Source organism: Penaeus japonicus, unplaced genomic scaffold, assembly GCF_977035675.1.
Source record: "Penaeus japonicus unplaced genomic scaffold, GWHDUDI00000001_assembly GWHDUDI00000015, whole genome shotgun sequence".
NCBI classification, from domain to species: Eukaryota; Metazoa; Arthropoda; class Malacostraca; order Decapoda; family Penaeidae; genus Penaeus; species Penaeus japonicus.
Window position 1 is genome coordinate 8,892,127 of NW_028234417.1, and position 5,000 is coordinate 8,897,126.

Below are 5,000 nucleotides of genomic sequence, written 5' to 3' on the forward strand. Positions count from 1 at the left end.
ACACACACATATATATATATATATATATATATATATATATATATATATATATATATTATATATATATATATACATATATATATATATATATATATATATATATATATATATATATATAATATATATATATATATTTGTGTGTGTGGTTGTGTGTGTGTGCTCTGTGTGTGTGCGTGTATGTATACATATATATATTTATTATAGTATATATTATATAGATATATTATATATATATATATATATATATATATATTATATTTATATCTTTATATTATTATATATATAGTATATATATATATATATTATATAATATATATATATTTGTGTGTGTGGTTGTGTGTGTGTGCTCTGTGTGCATGTGTGTGTGCTCTGTGTGTGTGCGTGTATGTGTGTAAAAGACTTTAAAGTGCGTTTTAGGAGCCTTCTCTTCATTCCGTTTCTTTCTTATTCGGTAGTTTTCATAGGCAATTAAACAATAAGAAAATATCAAAAATGGCTATAAAGAAAGCAAGAGCACCATTATCTTTGCCATTCTGATTCTTATTGACGAATTCAAGTTTTTTTTTTCTTTTTCTTTTTTTCTTTTTTATCCTTTCCTCATTTCACTGCGTTCAAGTGTCGGTTCGATGAAGCATTGATATTTGACGTCACTTTGATGTTTTCACCGGAAAAGAAGTTCAGTGTTGCAGGCAAACTCTTTTTTCATATTCTTTTATTTCATGGCCATTTTACCATGTGAATTTTTCTCACATTCCTATTTTAGTGCATCATCAAGCACACACACACACACACACACACACACACACACACACACACACACACACACACACGCATACACACACACACACACACACACACACACACACACACACACACGCATACACATACACACACACATAAGCACACACACACACACACACACATACACAAAGACACTAACACAAGCCCACACACACATCTAGATATGCGTGTATGTGTTAATATCCATACATCTACTTATACATTCAAGTGGGAACGCACGCACGCGCACACACACACACACGCACGCATTTAAGAGGCAGACACCGATCCGTCGCCTCCCCTTAATAGGAAGTCCCAGCCCACTGCAGGACCTGAAGACTGCGTGAGGATCTCAGTCTCCCACATATAATGCCGGAGCCGCGGGATATGCGATCATCGAGACTTCATTAGTAAATGGAAAGCGAACATTCACTTGCGGAAACGCTGATTGCCGAATGTCAGAGGAACGTCCGCAGGTGGCGCTGCTAAAGGAAACGCCGAGAGGAAGGCTGTTGGTCGGAAGAAAGAGGAGCAGATGGAGGATAAATCTGCGATCAAAGGCTTGCAGTCTAAAAGGTCGCTAATCCCTTTTTTCCTTTTTGGAAAAGTAAAAGGGGTTCCACTAATTAGCATTAGTAGGTGAACAAGTAAAACAGAATACCATAAAACATACATATAAAAATGATAAACAGGATAAACGTAGAAAAAAAAAAAGAAAACACACAGGAAAGAAGCATAGAACAAAGAACTCTCTAACAAATGCCACCAAGTTAGAGCAAGACAATGGAAGTGGATGTTAATATCCGCCATTGGCCGAATAGCATTGCCGACTTTGGTTGCAGCAGTTTTTAGCAGGAACAAGCAACATACCCACCTTCTATTAACGCTTGAGAGAGCCAATGCGGTACTAGTACAGCTCTCTGAAGATGCATATAAGGTGCTGGCGTGTATTTATCCCCAGTCTACCCTCTTAAAACGGAAACAGTTACGTAGTTCAGTCGTAAAAACGGAGTCTTTGTCTGCTCGCCGGAAAACTTATCGAAACAGTGGACTACTAAAAGACTGTTTTTCTTTCGCGTTCTTTGGTTTCTATCTTAGGGGATTTTTTTTTTTTTTTTTTTTTTTTTTTGTAAATGAATGATATCCTTCGTTCGAAAAAAGGAATGGTGAAAATAATAATAGTGATGATGATAATGATATCTATCTTTGTCGTTTTCATTACCATTATCATTCTTATTATCCTTGTTTTATTAATAGCATTATCATTATCATTATGTTGTTATTATTATCTTTACTATTATCATTTTCATTGTCATTTTTACACTTCTTTTAATCGTCATTATCAGTATCATTATTAGAACCATTATCAATATCATTATCAATGTCACTATTATCATCATTATTAATAAGTTCATTAATTATTATTATTATTAATAAGTTCATTTATTATTATCATTATTAATAAGTTCATTAATTATTATCATTATTAATAAGTTCATTAATCATTATCATTATTAATAAGTTCATTAATTATTATCATTATTATTTCTTATCATCACCATTACCATTATTATATTAGGGATGTATATTACCCGGACCGGAGAGTTACTGTATAACAGAAACCCAAACATCAAAGCAATATCTTTGAAAAATACAATAGCAGTCCGTCATCCCAAGAGTATCCTATCAGCCTTGGTATCTCTCGTTTATAATCCTTATATCCTAAAGAAACCTTACGCCACGCCCCTCGGTAACGTTACTTATGTTAGCAGGATATTCGTAGTTACGGTTGTTAAGGAAATTATCCTTAATGCTCATGTGACAAGCGAATGGAGGAAAATTTTGAAGGAATGACAACCAGATATTTTTTTAATTTCCGGCTTTTTTCTTTTTCTTAGACAGCTTTTCAAGACAGGGGTAATGGGTTTCCATACTCTTTTCTCTAAGTCTGTTCTAGAGGTTATGAAATTTCGGCACATGGAGGACTTATCTTGTATCTTATGATATAAATCTGAAAAGAAATTGGTATAGTGGCCTGATTAGCTTAACATGGTAGTCTCTACAGGAGGGTCTTGAATAGCCCATTCTTACATCTTTTTATTTAATAACATGCTATTTTTTTCTAGTACCGAAAAGTATTTTTAAAAAATTGTCTCCTGTCCAGTTTTGTTTAAAAAAAAATTAATAATTTCTTACAGAAGAGGCAAACAAATAAAACATTTCTACTCTGTGCTCAAGAATAAGAATAAGAAAAAAATAACACTTGACGTGATGAAGAAAACCTGAAGACGATTTGAAATCAGCTACGCTAAATGACAGGGAAACAACTCTGAAATCTGTCATCAGAAAAAAAAAAAATTATTTTGTGGGAATCTGTGATACTTGTGCCACCAGGTTTTATGATAGTAATAATGGTACTGATTGTAATAATAACGCAAATATAAAGATACAGTAAAATAAATATAATAATAATAATAATAAATAATAATAATAACAATAACAATAATGATAATACTAACACCAATTTAAGGATGCAATGAAAAAAAAAAAACAATAATAATAATAACACCAACATAAAGATACTGTAAAAAAATAATAATAATAATAAAAAAAAAATAATAATAATAATAACAATAACACCAATATAAAGAAACCTTAAAAAAAAAAAAAAAAACGCTTTCCAAATCGCCGTAAAACTCTCATAAACCTCTACGAGCGCAGGTGTGCCGTGCCGTCGCGTTCGTAGACTGCAAGAGAGAGCCGCTGCGACGTCGCGAATCGGATAATTCCCCCGTTTGAGTCGTGTCGGGAGCCAGTCATCCGTAGAGTTTAATACCTAGATAAGAAAAGTCTTTATCGGGTATCTATATGCCGTACATTAGGCATAAAATTTTTAGTGCGCTTCCAAAATGTGTACGCCCGCGAGTAACGACAGTCGACGAAGGGGGAATTCTCCGCCTCCTCGCCTTGAGAACTCCTCGAACTCCTCCTTAAGGAAGGACATCGCGCCCAGCCTCAGGCGCTCAGGATGGGATGTCGTTGATGGAAGGATGCTCGCTACAGTGCCCAGATTGCAGATGGCTTATGGTGTTGATCACTACTGTATGTCTCGCGTACAGCGGTACAGCAGTAGCGTCAAGTTGTACTAAATGGGGAATTGCCCTGTGTATCTACTTTTTTCTCTTTCTCTCTCCATCTCTTTCTCTCTCTCTCTCTTTCTCTCTTTCTCTCTTTCTCTCTCCATCTCTTTTTTGTTTTTTTGTTGCTCTCTCTCTCTCTCTTCTTCTCTCTCTGTGCTCTTTCCTCTTTGGTTTCTCTCTCTCTCTTCCATTCTCTCTCTCTTTCTCTTTTCCTGTCTATCTCTCTCTCTCTCTCTCTCTCTCTCTCTCTCTCTCTCTCTCTCTCTCTCTCTCTCTCTCTCTCTCTCTCTCTCTCTCTTTCTCTCTCTCTCTCTTTATCTCTATCTCCCCTGTCTCTCCGTTTCTCTGTCTTTCTCCCCCCTACCCCCCTTTCTCTCTTTTTCTCTCTCTCTTCATCTACTGGATTCTTCTTCGGCTTTCGGGTCCATTCGCGACTTAAGGCGAAATTTACGATTCTCCTTCGAATTTTCCTTAATGAAAGATGAAGGAACTTTCTTCAAAGGTGTGATGGGCTTTGGACTTTGATTTTGTTTTCGTTTTTTCTCTCTCTCTCTCTCTCTCTCTCTCTCTCTCTCTCTCTCTCTCTCTCTCTCTCTCTCTCTCTCTCTCTCTCTCTCACACACACACTCTCTCTGTCTCTTTCTCTCTCTGTCTCCTCACACACACACTCTCTCTCTGTTTCTTGTTTCTGTACTGGTCTCTCTCTCTCTCTCTCTCTCACCCTTATCGTCTCTCTCTTTCTCTCTGTCTCTGTCTCTTCTCTTCTCTCTCTCTCTCTCTCTCTCTCTCTCTCTCTCTCTCTCTCTCTCTCTCTCTCTCTCTCTCTCTCTCTCTCTCTCTCTCTCTCTCTCTCTCTCTCTCTCTCTCTCTCTCTCTCTCTCTCTCTCTCTCTCTCTCTCTCTCTCTCTCTCTCTCTCTCTCTCTCTCTCTCTCTCCGATTCCTTAAGAGGAAGAAATAGTGAATAAGAGTCTCGTTACTCTAATCTTCCTCGTTTATCCCAGTGAAGACTATTACTTAATGTGTAGATGGAGTGATATTGGTATGGTATTGGTGATGAAGGTGGTAGTAATTTTATGAAT

The 5,000-nt window shown here is 36.3% G+C and overlaps 1 protein-coding gene across 1 annotated transcript in view; it reads right to left on the reverse strand.

The window, feature by feature from the left end:
* Nucleotides 1-5,000, reverse strand: part of LOC122260305 (putative neural-cadherin 2) — a 715,566-nt gene that overhangs the window by 205,655 nt on the left and 504,911 nt on the right.